Source organism: Lissotriton helveticus, chromosome 6, assembly GCF_964261635.1.
Source record: "Lissotriton helveticus chromosome 6, aLisHel1.1, whole genome shotgun sequence".
Taxonomy (NCBI): Eukaryota; Metazoa; Chordata; class Amphibia; order Caudata; family Salamandridae; genus Lissotriton; species Lissotriton helveticus.
The window spans coordinates 1023065670-1023088518 of NC_136067.1; the positions used below are offsets into that span (position 1 = coordinate 1023065670).

General features: G+C 43.5%; 1 long non-coding RNA gene across 3 annotated transcripts in view; it reads left to right on the forward strand.

The window, feature by feature from the left end:
* The window catches only part of LOC144761631 (uncharacterized), a 566884-nt gene that overhangs the window by 300837 nt on the left and 243198 nt on the right, over positions 1 to 22849 (forward strand). For 2 of the 3 annotated variants that reach the window (XR_013595824.1, XR_013595823.1), the window contains exon 4: positions 2773 to 2893. This is a non-coding gene — a long non-coding RNA (uncharacterized LOC144761631). Of the gene's footprint in view, positions 1 to 2772; positions 2898 to 22849 lie in introns of all 3 variants that reach the window. The other variant, XR_013595822.1, reaches the window with a different exon arrangement.

The window sequence follows — 22849 nt, forward strand, 5'->3', positions numbered from 1 at the left end:
AACTCGGACAAGATGAAGGTCCTCATTCTCGGCTCCAACCCGTCAGCCTGGGACGACTCCTGGTGGCTAACAGCACTGGGAGCAGCCCGACCCCCACCGACCATGCACGCAATCTGGGAATCATCCTCATTTCACCGCTCTCAATGACCAAGCAAGTCAACGCCGTCTCCTCCTCCTGCTTCAACACCCTCCGCATGCTCCGCAAGATCTACTGATGGATCCCGACAGATACAAGAAAGACAGTCACCCAGGCCACATCAGCAGCAGACTCGACTACGGAAACGCCCTCTACGCGGGAGACCCCACCAAGCTCATCAATCGACTACAACACATCCTCAATGTACCACGACACGGCCACATCACCCCCACCTGAGAAACATGCACTGGCTCCCCGTCAACAAGAGGATATCCTTCGAGCTCCTCGTCCACGCACACAAGGCACTCCACAAGACCGGCCCAGCCTACCTCAACAGACGGCTCTCCTTCTACACCCCCAACCACCAGCTACGCTCCGCCGACCTCTCACTCGCCACCGCCCGCGCATCCGAAGAACAACCACCGGTGGGAGATCCTTCTACCACCTCGCCGCCAAGACATGGAACACCCTCCCACTGAGCCTAGGACAGACCCAAGACCTGCTGACCTGCAGGAGGACACTAAAGACCTGGCTGTTTGATCAGTAGTGGCCCCCACCTCCCCGCCCCAGCGCCTTCAGACCCTCACGGGTATGTAGTGCGCTTAACAAATGACTGATTGATTGGTTTCACATCTAGACTTCTCTCATTCCCTAAAATAAACATCCACATCACTACGATCATCAACATGTTACATTAACATCTCATTGATGCAAGAATAAAATGTAAACTGTGGTGCCTGGTGTACAAGCAGTCCACCTCATCTATCACCTCCTTAAATTATCTGGAGGCACAAAGTCACTTGAGTAAAAACAATTGTCTTCAGAAAAGCCCCAACTTCAAAACGGAACACACTCTCCATCAATCCTACTCGGGAGCTGCATCTCTACTGTGGAGCTTAATTCCTTCAGACCTCAGGACTATACCTACCCCATTGGTGTTCCAAAACTACTTATAATCTCATCTTTTTGCACTCCATGTAACTCAAAAACCTTAATTGTTATCAATGTCATTCCTCTTACTCTCTTATATATTTCTGCACTAGTATCCCCTGGTGGAAATACTTTGATTCTCTTTTCTAATCTCCATGCCATCCACCTTTATTTCACTGCAGTTGTTCCGATTTGTCTCTTTCACCCCTCCCTTGTCATGGAATCTATTACCATCCTACTGTGACTTCTACACTGCCCATCCCCTTCAATCTGTCTTCTCCTATGACTGTATGATGCTTACTTTGCTTTCTTTTTTACACTGCACTCTGGACATCTGCACATCTTGGTGCCTTCTAATCTTCTTATCCCTCTGCTACTTTTCCTTTGGTTTAGCTCTTAGTTAGGAAGCTTTACTTCACTCCGCTCCCACACCATACTTACTTAGCAATGCCACTCAACCTCAATTCTTCTCTCTCACTTCAGGCTTCTCCTTCTTTGTGTACTCCAGCTGAGATCTTTCTTGATTTACTTCCCTTTATATTCTCCATTCAATTATATCTTGCTGTTGATTACATTAGGCCTCATCTCATACTTTATTTTATTTTATTTTCAGTGTACTATGCACTTTCCATAGTTCTTATTGTAACGTAATGCACCCACATACTTTTTTGCTTATGAGCCCAATATAACAAAGTTAAATGCATAAAATAGGACTTAGTTGAAAGTATTCATTTAAACAGAACACACAGCTTATTGCCTTTATACAGGATGAGTTAAGACATCAAATAATGACATTCACTTAAAATTTCCAGTATTGTTGCCTGTAAATCATAATAAATCAAAGGTCCACAGCCCACTTCAAAATCATGTCAATCTTACACTCCTGTTGGTTACAAAAGTAATTCATTTTAATGACTGTACATATGTATACGTACATTACTGGAATTCAGAGGACGCTCTGCTGTTCCCACTCATACAGAACTTTTAAAGCCAAATAACCTTTGTAGAATGAAAACAAAGTGTTTTCTCAATTTATTAAAGAATGCCTAATGTTCAGAAAAGAGTTTCACTCCCCCTTCCATGCTGCCCCCTGGATTAAAAGATAGTCAGGCTCTCCTGAAATATGAGAGATTGCCTCCTCAAACAATAGGATGCTTTGTATAGTAATTATAGGTCCACTGCCACACTGTAGTGTTCAAGTTCAAATACTTGGCTAATATTGTTGTCAGCGGTGGTCGCAGAAACATGGAAACGAAAATAGCTGTTCTGTGGGTGTTGCTGCTTTTCCAATGCTGGCTGAGTCAAGAAATTAATTTCAGTTTATGGTGGATAATAATTTGCCCTATTTCTGAAATGAATGCAAGTTTTTCAACCAACCCTACCCAATCCCCCCCACGGCATGAGAAACTTGTATCTTAAAAGCCACCAACATTTAACTGCCATAATGATACCTGACTACATTCCCAGAATTCCCCTACCTTGCGTCCAAGATGATGAACTCACAAAAGTGGTCATTTAATGGATATATGGAATTAAAGACAATATGGAAATATAAGACAATATCCTATGCCTTCTTGTACATAGATAGTATGAGGTGACAATGCCACCGCAGAATTTACAATGCGAAAACTGTCACTATTATTCTAAGAGTGCGATATAAGTGTATGGTTGAAAAATGGAACTCATCTTTGTTTTAAATTTTTTAGGTGGCATTATGGGACACTAAGACAATGTGATTGGGGCAGTGACGGACCCGAAAGTCTTCATTCTGGCCTCATTTCACAGGAATCAGTCATATTCTTTAATAAAGTTGAGGAAATAGGAATTGTAAGTAAGTAATTTTATTTCAGTTAATTAAAACCTGTTGGCAGGGTTATCCCCAAACTTTTTGCTTCTTCCTCCTTTTTTCCTGACCCGTGGTTGTTGGCAATAGGACTCTGGGCACTTTACCACTAATGATCAGTGCTAAAGTGCATATGCTCTCTGTATAAATTGTAATTGTGATTGGCATGTTTGTATTACCAGGAAGTCCCTAGTAAAGTGCACTGAGTGTGCCAGGGCTGGTGATTTAAATGTTACTAGTGGGCTTGCAGCACTGATTGTGCCACCCACATGAGTTGCCTTAAAATGGTGTCTCAGGCCTGTCACCGCAGTGCCTGTGTGCAGTTGCTAACTACCATACTGACCTGACCAGTGTCCACACTGGCCAGGCCTAACCCTTACCTTTCTGTACACATTGGACACCCCTATGGAAGGCCCAAGGTACCCCCCTGGGCAGGGTGCAGTGTATTTGAAAGGTGGAGCATGTACTAGTGTGGGTGACATGCTCTGGTAGTGTATTACAGCCATTTTCGTTTTTCACTATTGCAAGGCCATCTATCCTCCATAGGTCAGAATGGGCAGTTAGATTATTACATTTTATAATCCTACCTGACTCAAGGAACATGGTAGAAATTCGAGTTAGTTTAGTATGCCTGAACTCAGAATGATAAAATACATCTTTTAGTGAAGTTGGTTTTAATATTCTGTGTTTGAAAATACCACTTTTAGAAAGTAGGTATTTTCTTGTCTTACTATCCAAACCTGCCTCTGCTGGGTTGTGTATTCCTTGTCTGGAGTTTGAGTGACAGGGCTGGGGGATTCCAGAACACAGGGTGAGTCCGCCCAGTGGTGAATAGAGAGATCTGCATCTAGATGGGAGGGAGGAGTTGCACCTGGGACCCGAAAGACTATGCCTGCCCCGTACAGTGCTAGGTCCACCCCCTGTGGTGCGTTTGACGTCCCTGCCCTGCACTGTGAAAGGAGAGAAGGATATGCAAATCGTGGAGTATGGAAACCGCAACTTTAAGTTAGGTGGACCAACGGTGTACAAGTAGGTGGTGCGCTGAAGTAAAACCCCCTGTGCTAGGGGTTTGAATCATGCAAAAGTTAGCACTGTTTCCCGTAGGAGCAGAGTCACTTCAGTGCACTCAGGGAGAACAAAGTTCTTTAGCAAATGTAAACACAATTCTTATGATGTGTTTTGTCAAAGTTCATTTTTATTCTTTTTCAAGTTTTTAGTTTCCACATTATTCATTCATAATGCTGAGTTACTTTTCTCTTTTCGCCCAATGCATTTCGGGCATTAGCCCTTCATCAGGGGCCTTTAAGTCTGAAAATAACCAGAGTAAAGCATACAATTAATCAATACATGCAATTAGTTAAACTATTTCCTACTTCATATCAAGTAATGCATTGAAATTCTACAAATGATGAATATCGAGCTGACATCAAGAGGTTCCTAGGAGTGCAAATGGTGTGTTTGAGTAACAAGGTGAAGGAATAAAAACCGGGGTGAACGAAGCAAAAACATGTCTGGTTCGTGAATGGGCCGTGCATGGCCGTGTTTACATGCAAACTGTGAAAAGAAATTCAGTCAGGTGAAATAATTAGCCAGGTGAAATAATAACTGACACAAGAGAAACTGCTTGCGTTCAGTCTAAACTCTAACCTGTGCGTTAAACGCAAAGTTATTTCCGTGTTCTGCGCGTAACAATCAAGTGCCACCTGTGAAAATGTATAATAATCGTGAGGCTGATGTGAAACGGGATATATGCGTCCCATGTTAAAAGAAGTCTATGCGCTGGTTTAGCTTACCGCAAGTTTTCAAACGGTTTGACGCGTACAAATCTTCGTGTGTTTGTAAGATGAACGAGTGTCAGGAACGATCGTACTGGCAATGTATTTGATTCCGACTATGTCTCGTGATCCCTGATAGGGTCAAGTTGTGATCATATGACCAGGCGTCGAGAGTGATGTTTACCGATAGGTGATAACATGTCATGTGACAGGAAGGTAGATGCACTCATTTTTGATATCGGATAAACTTTACAAAACAGATAGAACCGTTACTAGACAAAAGACGGTGCAACATGTGGAGGTGGAAAGAAAAGAGTGCGAGGATAATGTGCGCTAAGGATTATAGTGGGTGGCATGTAAACAATGATAATTGTGTCAACACATAGCATAAATGTTATAAATAAGTTCCAAATGAAACATGATGTTGTGTATCCACTTCAAAATTTGACCCTAGATGAATTATAAATAACAACTGTATTCTAAACGTTCATTGAATCCCTTCGGTTATACAGATGACAACCGATGTATCCAAATAAGTTCTCTCCTTAGTAAGTATTGGGGATTTTTTCTTTCAGGTAATGTGGGTACCATTTCTAGGATACAGAATTTCAGTTGGCTGAGATTGTGGTTCTGTTCATTGAAGTGAATGGCCACAGTGGATTTCATTGATTTTAAACGAATGTTACTTTTATGTTCAACAAGTCTCGTTTTTATTTTTCTGGCTGTTCTTCCCACGTATACAAGGCCACATGGGCATTTTAACATGTATATCAGATTCATACTGTCACATGTTCCATTGATGTTAAGCTTTATTTTTGTTCCATGTAGTGGGTGGGTAATTTCATTCCCTTTGTTGATGGCGTTGCAATTCCCACAATTGTGACATGGTAATGTTCCTTTGTACGTTTTTGTAGAAGTTTTGCTTTTGTGATTTAGTAGTTCCTTGATGTTTTTGGTTCTTTCATAGGCAAATCGTCGGTTGCTGGTGAATAAACCTTCGAAATCTCCTTCCAATGCTAATAAAGGCCAATGTTTCAAAATCACTTTTTTGATGTGTTGACTTCTTGTGGAATATTTTGATACGAAAACAGCTCTTTGTTCGTCTTTTGTATGAGATGGTATTATTATTATTATTATTATTTAGCGATTTATAGAGCGCCTGGTGACCCGGAGGCATCCCCGCGCTATAAAACTTGTAGAGACCAGGGAGGGAAGGGGTACTATTTGGGGAAAAGAAGAGTTTTCAATTTTTTACGAAAGAGAAAGTGGCAGGGTTCCAGCCGCAGGCAGAGGGGGAGTGAGTTCCATCCTGAGGACGCTTTTACTGCAAAGCGTCGACCGCCGGTGCGTGCCTTCCTAAATCTAGGGACATTTGCCAAGCGCTCGTAATCCGAGCGCAGGAGTCTGGGGGCCTTGTATGGGGTGACCATGTCTCTCAAGATAGAAGGGCCTAGACCGTTGAGGAGTTTGTGGGCGGTACACAGAGCCTTAAATTCTAGCCTCTGACGCACTGGAAGCCAGTGTAAGGCCTTGAGCGCTGGTCTGGCAGAGGCTCTGGAGGGGAGACTCATAAGGAGCCGGGCAGCCGCATTTTGAGTGCGCTGAAGTTTTGCCAGGGTAGATTCAGGGGCTCCAAGATAGAGAGTGTTGCTATAGTCTAGCCGAGCAAGGATCAGACCTTGAACCAGGAGTTTCCTTGATAGGGGAGGGAGTAGAGGAAGAATCTTACGGATGGAACGCATGAGTCCGAAGCATGTTCCTGCTGTTTTGGCTGCCTGGATCTTCATCAACAGCTCAGGTTCAAGCCAGACTCCCAAAGTCTTGATTTCTTTTTTCGGGGTGGGCACCTCGCCGAAAACGTCTGGCCAGACCGATGGGGGGATGGTGGTCCATTTCTTACCCATGAGCATGACTTCGGTCTTCGATCCGTTGAGCTTAAGTGATGACTCGCACATCCAGTGGTGGATTTCCTGGAGGCAGTTCAACAGATTGTCTGGGTGGTTGTCAAGATGTGAGAGTGAGACGACCAGTTGCGTGTCGTCCGCGTAGCTCACTATCTTGATCCCGAATGGGGCGACGACATCCTCGAGAGGGGCCATGTATGCGTTAAACAAAGTGGGGCTTAGCGAAGACCCCTGGGGAACTCCGCTAGAGAGGGGGAGAGGGGCTGAGTGGGAGTTGCCGTCCCATACCTGGAACGAACGGTCTGATAGAAAGGATTCTATCCATGCGAGCGCGGTGCCCGCGAGTCCTGCCACGGCCAACCGGTGGAGTAGGACACGGTGGTTCACCGTGTCAAAGGCTGCACTGAGGTCCAGGAGGATCACTGCCACTGACCCTCCTGAATCCAGAATGCACCTTGCCTCCTCGATGACAGCGAGGAGGGCGGTGTCCGTGCCGTGGCCGGGACGGAACCCAGTTTGGGACCGACGCAGAAGGTTGTTGGATTCGAGGAACTGGGACAGTTGTACATTGACCAGTTTCTCGGCCATTTTGCTAATGCTTGGGAGAAGCGATATCGGCCTGTAATTAGCCAGATCGGAGGGGTCCAGTTGAGGTTTCTTAAGAAGAGCTTTGACTACAGCACTCTTCCAACTCGGAGGGACAGAGCCTTGGGATAGCGAGATGTTGATCAGCTCCGTGATAGTGGGCACAATGGCAGGGGCCACTGTTTTCAGGAATCTGATGGGGGCGGGGTCAAGGGGGGAGCCGCTTTTCATCTTGGCCAGAGTCGTTCCTACTTCGTCCAAAGATACTGCCCTGAATGCGGTCAACTGTAGGTGTGGGATATTGCCTGTATGGTTAGTAGGTGCATCCTTGTCCGTATGGTTAGACAGACTGGGCGGTGGGAGGGAGGCTAGGATCCGGGCGATTTTGGAGTCAAAGTAGGTTGCCAGTTCATCACTTCTGTCCGGAGGGGATACGTTGGAAGAGGGGGGCGCTGGTATTTTCAGAAGTTCTTTGGCGATGAGGTAGGATTCTCTCGCCGAATTGGTGGAATTTTTTATTCTGGCGTCGTAGTGAGAGGCTTTAGCGAGCTTAAGGGTGGATTTATAGGTTCTCACCGACCTGCGGTAGGCGTCCTTACTGGCATAAAGCCAGTCTTTTCTCCACAGTCGCTCCGCTTTTTTGCATTCTTTGCGGAGAGTTCTGAGTTCCGGGCTGTACCATGGGGCTGATCCTGTTTTCCCGTTTTTATCCTCACGGGTTTTTATGGGGAGGTTAGAATCGAGGGAGGTAAAGATCCACTCCCTGAACTTTCTGTCCGCGGTGACCGGGTCTTCCGTTAGACTGGGGGTTGTAAAGTTCAGGGCTCTGGCCCAGTCCTCTGCAGGGAGTCTGGACCATGCCCTGTCCCTGGTATAGGTGGCGGGCTTGTGGGTTTTCCTGAATGCCCCTGGCAGAAGATATTAGCAGTTGATCTCTGTTTAATTTCTGTGCTCTATCAACGGCTTCGACCAGTGTGGTCTCTGGATACTTTCGATCATGGAATCTTTGCATAGTGATGTTCTTGTGTTGTTCATACGTTCCTTGTGTGGAGGCGATTCTTTTGACACGGAGCAATTGAGAATAAGGTAAATGTTTTTTGACTGATGGAGGATGAAAGCTGTGGAAATGGAGTAAATTGTTCCTGTCAGTTGATTTTTGGTACACGCTGGTTTCTAATGTGTTTTGGTTTTTTGTAACAAGTACATCCAAAAAGGATAGCTGTGGGTCTGCTATTAGCCTGTCCCCTTGGTGCATGCATATTGGCTGTTTCTTGCTTGCTGTGCTCTCCTGTTGTGCTGGCCTTTGGCCTTGGCTTCTGTTTCTACTGCTGCCTGCCTTGTGGTTTTGCCAGGTGGGTCCTGGTTCATCCCTGGTGTGGTGTCTGCCTGTTGGACCGTGGCTCACTTTGGTGGCCTCTTTGCTCTGTTATCTGGGTCTCCGGTCATCCTGCCCTGCGGGCTTATGTTGTCCCTGGTCGGCCCTGGTTGGTACCTGGATGGGGATGCGCCTGGATTTGCCTACTCTTCCCTGTTCTGGTCGGCCCTGGATTCTTGTCCCTGTTGCCTTGAGGTTCTTGGGCTTCCTTTGGCTGCCTGTTGCCCTTCCGCCCCTTGGTTCTTGCCCTTCTGTGGGTTCGGTCCGGGTGCGTACCTGTCTGGGTCTTGCCTGCCTTGTAGTGTAGTTCCTATATTCCCAACAGGCTCTGCGCATTGGAATAATATATCCTGTAGATTAGACATAGGACTGAGGTCGACTAGGTCTCTACCGAATATACCAAACTTTATTGTGTGTGCCAGCTTGCTCAGAGGTCACTAGAAACGTTCTCAAATTCACAAGAAGGGATTAGTCTCTGACAACAGCATAAACATGACAACTTTGCTTCCCCAAGATAAAACGTATCTTCAGAGTCGTGGAAACAATAGATAGATATCTCACTCAGTCAATCGTGCATGCTTCGTTTCACTAGAGGTGCAGAGAAATAGATAGACGGGTGTTTTCAATAAAAGGATTTAATGAACAGTCTTCTTTCTCAAGCATAAGAAATTAACTGCTACAATCGTAACACTGGTAGTAAAATATAATGCATACAGTATAAATAGTAGAATAAAATAATACTGTAAGAGCATTGTATGGTTCCTAAACCATAGAAAAATACAAACATAAATAACAGAGGCTAAAAGTACTCAACTGGTGCTTTTAAAATACTCCTACCCCGGTGTACCTAACAAGCTTAGTACGAGGGAAGAAGTAAGTGAGGTGTAGCATAAATGTAGTATTCTTTTGCCAAGAATCTGCCCAAGATTTCTCTAAGAGTCTAATCAGCTCCGTACCTTAGTTTAGAATGGAGAAGGCTGGTCTCGGGACTCGATTTCCCAACAACCCGCAAGGGTAGCTTGGAAACACTGGAGCTGGATTTCTCGGCAGGAGAAAAGACAGCGTCTCTCTCAGTGCGTCTGCTGGAGGGTCGGCTTCCTTCGGCACTTGCTGTAGCAGGCTGCGTTGGGCAAGTAGAGAGTTGAACTGCTCCAAACCACCGTGTGTTTGCTTGGACAAGTGTGGGCATATTTATACTTTGAAGGTGGCTGGTTTGACGTATGGTTGAACATAATAATGTCATCAAAGAGTCTCAGTTCTTTGAAAACTCCATGAGTTCTTGGATAAATCAGTGCTCAAGTAAGGGGAAGTCCCTGACTGCTGAAGGCGGATTTTTCCAAGGAATCGTTGTGGATTTTCAGAACTAGTGGAAGTAGCCCTGCCGTATTTGGACTGCATGAGCTATGCCTAAATATGGTTATGATTTCTATGCCTATATAAGGGGATATAGTGATTTATACCTATATAAGGGCATGAATCGGGAAACTTACAATAGGGTCCTAAAATAATACATAACACCCACTCCACGCTATTATGTTCATCTAAGAGTAAATACTAAAACATATAATCTAGAGCATGTGTTTACAACCCCCCAAAAAACTCATATAAAATGCATTTGAAAAAGTTGCACACAAAAAAATGCGCATTTTGTATAGTACACATTTAAAGCAAATGACTTCATTGTAAGCATATGAAATGATATCAGCAATGATAACTGAATGAATCACTAAAATTACATTTATGAAATGGCTCCTAGTTACAGAAGAAAAAAGGTCGAGACCATCCCATAGCAGAATATACATACTGTTTTTGTTTGTGGATTAGGCTAATATTGTTTCTTAGGAAGTGTTCAAGGAATTCTTGTTCTCTAAGTATAGTTCTACTTTAAGCAGATTACTTAGTGCCAAAGTTCAGTCTGTTTTGGAAAAAATCAAATCAAATTGTAGTGAAGTAGAGTTCCAAACATGGAAGCTTTTATCTTGAAAAAGTGAAGGTCGAATTTCAGAGTTCGTAAGAACACTGTGTGCTTAATTTTAAAAGCTATTCTCGGAGTCAGGAGAAAACATTAAGTCATCATGGCTGGCAAAGAAATCGTCTACCACAGTAGATGAAAGTTCGACTACTTCAATAAAAAGGTCAATTGTGCACAGATGCGAAGCATCGCCGTAAGCATCAGTTGGGTTAGCAATGTTCATATCAGATAGTACCTGTGTGCCTGTTGATCCGCATATCTCACCTCCAGTTGGATTTGCTGGTGAGATCTCAATGAATGCCGTCATCAGGATTGGTAGCCGTTGGGGGCAACACAACACATGAGCTGTTACCGGACCCAGTAATGCGTCAGCATCAGTTGGCGCAACTGATGGTAGCTGTCACAATTCGCTCCCTGTGTTCTCGTGTCCACCACCAGGGGGCTGAACTGTGGGGCTCTCCAGTGTACTAATATGCTTCCTGACACTCCCCTGCATGCATATCTTTATTTCCAGCCATTTGGACACTATTTGGGAATTGACATCCATTCCCAATCCATGCCGGGTTTTGTGAAAGCCAGCTTGCTTAGACTTAAAGCCAGCCTACTCATGTCTGAAACTCCATTACCCAGAATTCCCTGCTCACTGCTTTGTCTCCACCCCTGCAGGCCAAGGATGGGTGGAGGAATTCAGCTCACCTGTGGCTGGCTGCTGCTAGCCTGCTCACACCAGCTGCATGTGATTACTGTGAGCTCTTTTAAGCTCCAGCTCTCTTCAGGCAAAGGTTGGTCATTGTAGCTGTATACTGGTGAGACCAATCCTTGTTCCAGTGTTTCCTGAGCTTTTGCTATTCTTGTTTCCAATGTTTCCTGAGCTTTAATTATGCCTTGTTCCTGACCTGCTGCTGTTTACCCTGTTCCTGGATTAGCACTGCCTGCAGTGCTACCCTGACCCCATAGCCTTAGTATTCCTTGTTCCTGAACTACAGCAGTTTCCCTTCTCCTGAATTAGCACTGCTTAGTGCTACCTTGTTTCCTGATCCTGAGCTATAGTTAATCCGTGTTCCTTGATTCCTGAGCTATAGCTAATCCTTGTGCCTGAATTAGCACTGCCTACAGTGCTACCTTGTTTCCTGAGTTGCTGAGCTATAGCTATTCCTTGTACCTGAATTAGCACTGCCGGCAGTGCTACCTTGTTTCCTGAGTTCCAGAGCTATAGTTATTCTTTGTTCTTGTTCCTGGGCGTAGCTATTTCTTGTTCCTGATTTGCACTGCTTGCAGTGCTCTCTTGACTCCTTGTTTCCTGAGCTGTAGCTATGCCCTGTTTCCTTGAACCAGTACTGCCTGCAGTGCTACTTTGACTCCTGAAGCTTTGGGAGTTCCCTGTTCCTGAACCAGCACTGTCTGCAGTGTATCCTTGACTCCTGAGCCTTAGCTCACTTCTTGTTCCTGCCCCAGCACTGCCTTCTATGCTACTTTGTTTTCTTGATTCCTTAACCTGCACTATTCTAGTATACCCTAGTAGCCTTCCCTTCTGTATATCCGTTTCCAGTCCCTGCCTTGCTTCCCATTTCCTTGGTTCCAGTTCTAGTTTGCTGCCTTTCTATTCTGCTGTCTTACTTCTGTTACCTTGTATGTTTGTTACCTGCTTTCTGCCAAGTGTGTCCTGTCATTTCCTTCCTTTCCTGTTAAGCACTCCTCCTTGCTAGCTCCTTGTCTATTGTGCTTGTGTTTAGTTCTACCCCCTTGCTGTTACTGCCTTGTGTGTTCCTGTTTGATCTCCAGGATCCGTGGGCACAGCTGACTACCTAGGTGGTGTTTCTTGTTCACTGTGAGTTTTGTCTTTGAATTACATTTATAACATCACCATAGGTATAAGCTCCCCAGACCCTGCCTTTGCATGCATATCCCACATGTGGGTATTTGCAGTCAGTATCTGTAACAGCAATTGTGGGTAAGAAACTTACTGAGCTTCAGTCTTACCGTGTGGAGCGCCTGAGTGCTTTACCCCACACCCTCCTTTATTGTTAATGTTGTTTCATATATATGTCTTGCACATTCATCCTGGGTGTAGTTATTCTGAATGCTAAATCGCTTTGTGAGTGCCCTTCCTTTCTGAGTCTTACCCATCTTGTTCACCTGTACAGGCTTCCCCTTTGGATCCTTTTTCTCCTCAGACTCCCTGTATGATCCTGGGCAGCGCTGTACTCCCCTTCCTGTGTAAGTTTTCTACCCAGTTCCTAGTCCTTGCCCAAGTCCCTGACTGTGTTCCCCACATAGTCCCGGACAGTCCCTGACAGTAGCGTTAGACAGATATCTAACACGTATTCCTCACCACAAAGCAGGCATCGTAGAACAGGTAAGATGCAATCTTGCCACATTATCGAATGACAGGAACCATGTGGTATTCAGATCTCTAAACCGAGCCAAGCCAAGGATCTGTGTTAATCTGTCACGGTACCTCATCGCCTGTAGCGCATGTTCCATGCTGGCTTGGGTATCGGTGGTTCCCGGATTTGCCATAACAGAGCAGTAGGAATAAAACTAAGTTCCCTGCTACGAGTCCTAAAATGAGAGGCATGCCGCCGAACAAAGAGTGGACGAAGTTAGGAAAAATGCCAAGGACTGCTTCATAGGGTGCAGTTTGTTGATAAAAATGCATGTATCTCTGCAGAAGTCCTTGCAACTTGCAGATCATACGTCTCTCTGGACGAGGTCAGTGGCACAGTTTTTTGCAAAAGAATGGCTTTCATTCTGCTTAAAGTATCAATTTGTATAGAAGAGATGTTCAGTGAAGGCCGTAGTGGCGACTCCCCATCTGTCTTGGTTTTAGGAAACAATACTTGCATACAACAAGTGACCCTGGCTGACACGGTAACGAGATAGCTTATTCCTGGCATCATTCCACAACAGCTGTGACCATTTAACATAACGTAGCTGCCATTGTAAAGCTGCCTGAAAATTGAATCTATCACCGCTGTGGGCAAACCCTGCAGGTGGCAAGAAAGGTTATTGGAAGAACCTTTGCAGGCTCCATTTAGATTAATACCTTGACACAATAGTGTACCGCTTAGTGAGTTTTCACAATTTTTACCTCTAAGAAATACTTCTTTTCCCCCACTCCAACATTTGTGTGTGTATGTTAAATCCCAGGTCGACTTAATGTATTCTTTACCCAACCTTTCATACAGGTCTGCTGGTATATGTTTTAAGCAATACTGAAACTGGAAAGTCGTCACTGGTATCGTGATGGTGCCATGTATTATCCATTCAACTGATGGTTTCTTAGAAACAGTCAATGGTAATCTCTCCAGTTTTTCAATGCTCAGCACCGAATAGCCTTCTCCCCTCTGTGCCAGTGAGATTTGTTTATCTGTAAGGTTAAATACAGTAAACAGTGACGTAGTGTTGATTAAACGCCAGGGCACATAGCCAGAACGAAGGTTTTGCAACGTCCAGCCTAATATAAATATAGAACGTAATTGAGACTGGCCATGTTGTAACATTAGCAAGTCCTGTTCCATTATGTCTATGGCAGAGGATACAATGCTGTCCAAAGAATAAATTCTGGACGACAGAGTTGTTAACCCACTGTCAACTACAGAGAGTGATTTCTCTAGATTAATATGATCAATTTCTCGTATTCTTTCAGCTGTTTCCATTTGCGCAACTTTCCAAACTTCATTGTAAGAAGCGTATATACCGGCGAATATGAAATGTTTATGACGTGGATTATGAGGACCTAGTAAGAATTCTCGTAAATCAACGCCATCTTTAAGAAAAGATAAGTGTTGTTTTATATCTGGAAGTGAGGATCTCTGTAGCCATTCAAGGCATAGTTTTCCTACACTATAAGTTGATGTTATCCCTGGATGTTGTCTTTGGATACATCTTGGATCTGGCCGAGTTACTGTGAGCCCTTGTGTCTTGTTCAGGAATCTATCTTGACAGTTATTCGTGTCTGTGGGCCAGCTTAAACATTTTTTCAATTCAGGATTTGTTCTGTTCTGTAAAATATAATTTACATCTACCTCCTCATCTGAAGTTAAATTACTATCAGGCGTGGGTTTAGGTATGGACGGATTGTTTAAATATTTTTTCTTAGCAATGCCAAGACAAGATGTCTGTTGAACAGTGTCATTTAAGAACAGTATTTGTTCTGGGATGATGCAGGCTCTGAACAATTTATTTATTTATTTATTTTTGGCATTTGTACAGCGCTCTGTTACCCGTAGGTGTCCTGGCGCTAAGTGTTACTACTGAGACAGAGGCAGATTGGGAATCAGTTGGTAAACAGCCAGGTCTTTAAATCTCTTCTAAAGGCCATGAGGTCCGTCATTTTTCTGAGGGCGTGAGGCAGGGTATTCCAAGCTTTGGCTGCGCCCAGCACAAAGCTTCTGCCTCCCCAGCACGCTCTCCTGATAGGAGGCACCGTGATCAACCCCAGGTCAGCTGATCTGAGATTTCTGGTCGGACGGTACCAATGAAAGTACCGCCGAAAGAATAATGGTCCCTTGCCTTGTAAGGACTTGAATACTAGGCATAATGCTTTAAAAATAATTCTCTTTCGCATTGGGAGCCAATGAAGCTTAACCAGCTCCTGGGACACGGGGACAAATTTTGGGATCCCCAAAATGAGCCTAGCAGCCGCATTTTGTAATACCTGCAGTTTATTGAGTACCCCCTGTTGGGCACCAAGAAATAGACTATTGCAATAATCCAACATTGCCATGACCAGCGTTGTGACCACTGTTTTTCTATCGCTGCCTGGAATGAATGGAAGGATCTTACGGATGGATTTGAGAAGGTAGGCCAACGAGGAAGATAGTGCATTGACCTGGGGACGAAAGGTGAGTTGATCATCGATCAACACCCCCAGGTTTTTCACCTTCACTACTGGGGTGGGGGTCTTGCCCATCTGGTCTGGCCACCAGTTTGGGCTCCAGAAGTTAGTGTTTGACACAAACACTATGACTTCGGTTTTAGCCGAGTTTAATTTAAGGCAGTTAACTGCCATCCAGTTTCCAACCGCCAGCATACAGTCCTGGAAATTCCTTGCTACATCTTCTTCCAACAATGCTTCTAAACCTTGTACCTGCCAGTCTTTAGTGCCCCAAACAGTTTTTGTTTCAATGTTGTCTTTCCAAACGTCAAAGCCTAAGGTGGACAATGGAGCATAAAAGGCAGCAGAATAAATGTGTTTAGTATTTGTCAACATACTTTTCATGCCTGTCTTATTCCCATTTTTAAAGTAAAAACTTTCCGGTTTTGTAACATTAAAACCTGTGAAATATGGACATTTTCTAAGAAACGCTTTAGAACTACCTTTTGGAGGAGTTGGACAATGTTCCCATTGATTATAAGTTAAAACATTTCTAGGGTTTGCAGATTTATGCAAGTAATGATGGCCAAAATGATTAAAACAATACATTTCTTCATAATTTGCTGAACCTGCTAATTATTCATGTTTTGTAAATTTTGCTGACATTTCTAAGTCTGCCATCATGTTATTAACAGTCTCAAAGTCCCAATCATCAGAAAATGTGCTAGGTGAGACAAAATCACTCAAGGAAACCTTAAATTGATGAGGAATCTTTAGCAGCTCAACAGGGCCATAAAGGTCATAATCAGTTGTATCCCATGCTATTCCACCACGTAGTGGGACTACTGTGATGTTCACTGATGACAGATTTCGTTGTTCACGATGAGATGATTTGTGTGGCTTCAGGAGCAAGTTGATGTTCTCACTTGCTGTGTCCATTTTAATGTGCTTTCCATCTATCAGCTTTCCCAAACTTAACACAAGAATGAGCCATAGCAGGAGATAAAGTACACCTAACACAATCCAAAGTTCAACCCAAGGTGAAACCAGATATGTATTTGTAAGCTCTTGACCAAGATCCTTTACTTTTTCCTTGAAAGATTTGTTTACTGGCGTAGTTTCAGGTTCACTGGGATCCTCAGAAAAGTTATCGAAGTTGATAAAATAGCCAGTGGCAGTTCTGTCACTTGTTGGTATTGCATCCGGATTCTTTGAAATCACCGGGGCCGCTTGTTCCCTTGACATGTTTGTATAGTTAGATGCAACATCATTGTAGACAGGAGTTTCTTGACGAACTGTTATTTGGGTATCAAGAGGCACAAGTTCCATGGCTTTGTTTCATAGTCCTTCTTTTCTCACTGCAGGTTTATCAAAGGTTAAGTCTTTCAGTTTGAACCTCTTGGATAGTAGCAAGATTTGGTCGTCTGCTACATCTTGGGAGTCCACTGGGCCTACTACTTATTATCGGCCACATAGTGTGATTTTACCAGGTCAATTGGCACAGACTGGTTCTCCTTTTTTCCAGAAAGGGATGGCAGTAGTACTGTTCTTGATCCGTGGATCGCTAGCACAGGTACTGGTTTTCTGTAAGAAGGCCCAAATTCCTTCTTGCCTGCTTTTTTCTCCCTGACCAGATCCCCAATCTTTGGAATCCAGACAGGTCTTGCTGGGACAGATGTTTTTTCTTCAGTGGTCGTTTGTTTTTTGCTGGTATTGCTTAGACTTCTTTTTTCATTTAAGTCCTGTAAAACAGCAAAACGATCTTTGATATCAAAGTGTTTTTGTTCCACCACTGAAGTGTGACAATCAAGATCTTCGACCAACATTCTAGTACCAATAAGGATTTCATATGGAGTGATTCCACCCAGAGAATTTCTGGACAGGTTATTAAGACTACGTTGGACATTTATTAGATGTTTGACCCACCCATCACCCAAACCTAATACCCTAGCTGTTAAAGATTGCTTTATGTCACGGTTCTTTCTCTCCACAACCGAATTTCTCTCAGGATGGAATGGACTCGAAAATCGCAATGCAATGCCTAAACTGGCCATGGCCTCCTTGTAAGCCCTAGAGCTAAATGCAGGACCCTGGTCAGAATGTAGCGTGCCGATTGCGTATGTGCCTATAAAGACTCGCACATTTTTAATAACAGTTTGAGCATCAGCTGAGCGCTGAGGCCACATCCAAATGAATCTTGAGCATGAATCCACTACGACCATGATATATTTATAATTGCCATCCCTTTGTAAGGGACCACAGTGGTCCAGGTAAACACACGCTAGTGGTTTATCTGAAATCAAAAGGGGCATCTGCGCCGGCCGTTTCACTGTTGAAACTTTCATTTTCTGGCATATTTCACATTCCAAAACATAGTTTCTGGTTTGTTTCCTCATGCGCGGCCACCAGTATCATTGTTTTAATAATGAAACTGTGGCAGAAACACCTGCATGTGCAGAGGTGAGACCTTTGTGTGCTGCTAAGATTAGTCCTAACCTGTGTTCCATGTTTGGGATTACTCTATCCCCCACTCCAGGGATTTGAGCAAAAGGAACATTATTCGCATCAGTTATATATGAGTACTTGAGTGGAAAGCCCTTCGATAGTGTTTTACCACTGTCTTTTATTGAAGCAGTGATTGCTTGCATTATCTTGCTGTCTATTTTCATCTTTGAACGAGTAATAGCAGCTACGGAAGCTGTTTGCACAGCTGCCTTTGCGGCTTCATCAGCCAATGAATTCCCTTCAACGTGAACGCCAGCACGCTGATGACTCAGTGTATGAATCACGTGAGTCTTTTGTAGTTCTTTCTGCAAAAGAACTACTTGTTCCCAAAACATTTTATGCTTGATTGTGCTACTTTTGCATCTTTAAAGCCATTTTGAACACAGGTCTGCAAACATTCATTGTAAGACTGGATGCAGAGATATGAATCGCACACTATGAGTGTGGGGAATTTGCAATCGGTATTTTCAAGCGCCATCTTGAATGCATGTAGTTCAGCTCGCTGAGCTGTACAGTGTCCCAGAGATTGAGTTTTTGTGACCATAGGTCTGAATTTACCATTGTGCCAGTGACCTTTAACAATTGCGCACGCAGCACTGTAAGCTTGTTTGCCCCCAATCGCGGGCTGTGCTGATCCGTCTGTATATATTATACAGCAGTAATGTTCTACAGGTAGAATTTCAGTAGGCAGAGGACATTCTTGTTCGTATTGGAGAAATTCTTGTGTCTTCAAGTAAGGGTCAAAAACGTATTCAATGTCTGTTGCAGCAAGATAATTAACCCATTGTATCCATCTTGGATGTAGAGCTTTTGCATTTGGAATGCTTGCCTTCGTCACTGCTTCTAAGGCAGGTACAGGTGTAATGACTTGAATGCGTTTACCCTGTGCGAGGGCTCTCTCCTTTGCTACAGCAGTCTGAACCGCTGTCAGAATTTTTTCTGTTGAAGTTAATTTCATTTCAGCTTGTGTGTACAAGTGTGACTTGTAAGCTATTGGTACCTTTTCACCTTCGTTAAAGGTTAGGTATGTGAATCCGCATCTCCCTGGGATGATTTGGATTACAAAGTTGCATACATTGTCGCGTGTTTGTAAGTGTGTTGTTGCCAACATGTTTGTTTGTACTGAACGCAAAATTTCTGTGTGTTTTTGAGTCCAATTAGTTGGTTTGAAATAAGGTTTGATTAATTCGTAGAGAGGTTTAACCCTTTCTGCGTAATTCAGAATGTAAGTTCTTCCAAAGTTTAGGAATCCTAGAATTGACTCTAGGTTTTTCATCGTTTTTGGAGTTTGGAGCAGCGCACATCTTTTAAAAAAGTTTGCTGCCAGGCTTTTGCCTTCACTCGAAAGTTCATATCCCAAGAATAGGATGTTGGGGTGGGCAATTCTGAACTTTTTAAAGTTGAATTCATACCCTTCAGAGGCGAATCCAAGTATTATGGTGTTCACCCTGTTCAAGTGCCTGTCCAAATCATCGTCTGTAAGATAGATGTCGTCGACATAAGATAATGCCTCATCATCTTACGTTTGTAGTAACTCTGTTACTCTGGCTGCAAATTATCCTGGACTATTCTTGAATCCCTCGGGGAGACGGGAAATTTGTCACTGTGTCCTCATGATTGAGAAAGCGGTCAGGTACCTGCTTTCTGGTGCAATGTTTTGACAGAAGAAACCGTTTGAAATGTCTAATGTTGTTTTGTATTTTTTGCGCACAATGTTATTCATCAGTGCTGCACTGTGTGAATTTTGTACTGCAAAAGTTTTGCTACAAGAGTTTAAATGTCTGTAATCCAAAACTAGACGATATGTATTGTCTGGTTTGGAGACAGGAAACAAAGGATTGTTCATTGATGAGGTGCATGTTTCAATCACCCCTTGGTATTCAAGTTGATCTAAGATCTCCATGACTTGTTATTTAGCTTTCTGCTTTACTGGATACTGCCTCTGAGCAGTAGGTTGATTTTTTAGCTGGATTTTGTGGTGAGGAGAGTCCTCATCCCATCCCACATGATTTTTATATAATGTTGGAGCCTGGGCCACAGCCCATTTTCTGGCATAGATGTATTTTTTATGAATAGGAATATGATTAGAGAAGGCTGGCATAATGATTTCTTCACCACCATGTAGGCACTCCCTGACAAATTCAGGTGGCCAGTCTTTTTCAGCTAGAAGGATGTCATAACCCTTAGATAGTTTTTCCCAAAAGAGTGCTTTTATTTTCCTAGTTATATCCCCCTCTATGTGGAGCGTTACTTCAAATAACTTATGGGGTACACTAACCCTGGTGTCAGCAGTTTCAACCTAAATGTATTCGTTCAGATCCACCGTCTCCAGGTGATCCTTCAGGATCCTGCAAGCTATGGTGACCTCTGCTACGCTGTCCAGCATTGTCTGGGCCCACTCCCCGTTCTTGAGTTGTGTCCTCAGGATCCTCGGCATGTCTGATTTTTAGACTTGCTACCTTCTTTTTGGTGAATTGGGTTTTCTTATTCTTCGGAACGTGTTGATCGTCTTTGGACTTCACGCTTTCTTCTTTTTGTTCTGATTGTCCTCTTCTCTCTGATTTCTGCGAGGAAGTCTGAAAGGTACAAGAGGATTGTGTATCAGTATCTTGATATCTATCAGGTTTTCTTATATTATCCCGATTTCTAAGGTTATATCTCTTCTCAGAGGGCTCCTTCTGAGGAGACCTTCCTCTGGACTGAGAACGCTTTTTTTTAGGAAGTGTCTGTTTAGTGTTCTCCCACTTCTTTTTAGGAGTAGTGAGATTATTTTTGATTAAAAAAAATTCTGGATTTTCTGTTAGTTCGGGCTTTACAGGTTTCCCACCCAAACTATCTCTACCTTGTTCTTCGGAAGATTTTTTAATAATTCTGGCAAGTTCATACGGTTGCTCAGTTATATCTGTTTCTTTTAGCTTTTGGCGGATTGCCACAGATGCTGCTTCACCTGTAATGTTGGCTAATAGTATAGCCGAGACCTGTTTGAAATCTTTCAGTAATTTCATACCAAGAATTAAGGCCGGTTCTGGACCGTATTCATTTTGAATCTGTCTTAGAACGTCTGGTATTACTGCCATAGACGGGACACCATGTGTTTTTGTGTATTTTGTGATTGAAGCAAAGACTGTACCCCAAGTGTCACAGTCCTCTACGTGTGGTGCGATCCCCATTGCTAGACAGATTGTTAGAATCCTGTGTTTCTCATGAGGTGTACTATCGGAAAATACTGCCTCTGTTTGAGTAATTTTCTGGGCTAACCAGAATGGAATTTGTCCCCTTTTTGCGGGCAACTTACCGATTACTGACTGTATAGTCTGTGGTGTTATTTTGTTTGTGTTCCCCTGATGAGGGGTGTGCTGTGGAATTCTTACAGCTGTTTGGACTGTTAAAGTCCGCATGACATATTGTACCAATTGTCTATGTATTTTAATTAATTGTTTTAGCTGAGCTAACAGTTTTACATCTGTCATTCTTTCAATGTCACGATGTGGTGTATAGCTGGCTAATACCGGTCATGTAGCTCCTGGTCTACCTAGTGGACCGAGCCTGGTAATGTGATTTTGATGTTGTAGGGTGCCATTAAACCAGAGCTGATGCTCTTGGTAAGTTAGTGGAATTTCAGCGTCCTTGAAAGGAACGTATTCCGCTGGAGGTTCCTCCTTTTTATAGTAGTCAAACTCATGTGTTACTGGATTTGCTTGTGGAAAGACAATCCATGAATAAAATACCTCTGTCTGCCGATATTGATGTGCCTCTACCACAAATATTACTTTACCACCTCTCGATGATACTCCATTATTTATGAGTTTGTAAGTTATAATTTTCCTTACATTTGCCGGGATGTGTATTACATCCGGGTCATTTTGTTGGAGACCTGTCTCGTCTAGGTTTTGTGCAAGTTCTGCTGTTGCAGCTCTAGCTAACTCTTTGTCACTCTCCGTCATTTTTTATGAAGGTTTTCAGAGCAAGTTTCAAGGAAATAAAGATAAGGTGCACAATATTTTTGAACACTGTATCCTTCAACGTTGAACAAAACCAAAAACTAATACATAGGATTTTTGGTCCTACTCAGTTTGGGGTCTCTGTAAAAAGCACGACTGAGTTACTCTAATATCTTGCGTTAAATTTGTGCCTTACCAAACGTTGGGCGCCATGTAGTGTAGTTCCTATATTCCCAATAGGCTCTGCGCATTGGAATAATATATCCTGTAGATTAGACGTAGGACTGAGGTCGACTAGGTCTCTACCAAATATACTAAACTTAATTGTGTGTGCCAGCCAGCTCAGAGGTCACTAGAAACTTTCTCGAATTCAGAAGAAGGGATTAGACTCTGAAAACCACATAAACATGACAACTTTGCTTCCCCAAGATAAAACGTATCCTCAGAGTCGTGGAAACAATTGATAGATATTTCACTCAGTCAATCGTGCATGCTTCGTTTCACTAGAGGTGCAGAGAAATAGATAGACGGGCGTTTTCAATAAAAGGATTTATTGAACAGTCTTCTTCCTCAAGCATAAGAAATGAACTGCTACAATCGTAACACTGGTTGTAAAATATAATGCATACAGTATAAATAGTAGAATAAAATAATACTGTAAGAGCATTGTATCGTTCCTAAACCATAGAAAAATACATACAAAAATAACAGAGGCTAAAAGTACTCAACTGGTGCTTCTAAAATACGCCTACCCCGGTGTACCTAACCTAAGCTTAGCCGGTCCTTTCGTTTCCCTCCTCTGGTGGCTGGGGTTCTTTGGTCTTCCTTGGCCTCTAGCTTGGGTGGCCTCTGGTTCTTCGGGTGCTCGGCTCTTGTGCCCTGCCCTGTTTGCAGTGCCCTTTCCCTGCTTATGGGTGTTGGGTGGTTGCTTCCCCTGTTGTGTGGGCCGCTTTTCTGCTTCCCGCGATGGTCGGAAGTACGGATGTAGCCTCCCTGGGAGCAGGCTCCTGTCAGTGTTGCCCTGCTGGCCCTGTATGCGCTGTGGGTCTCCCAGGCATTCAGTG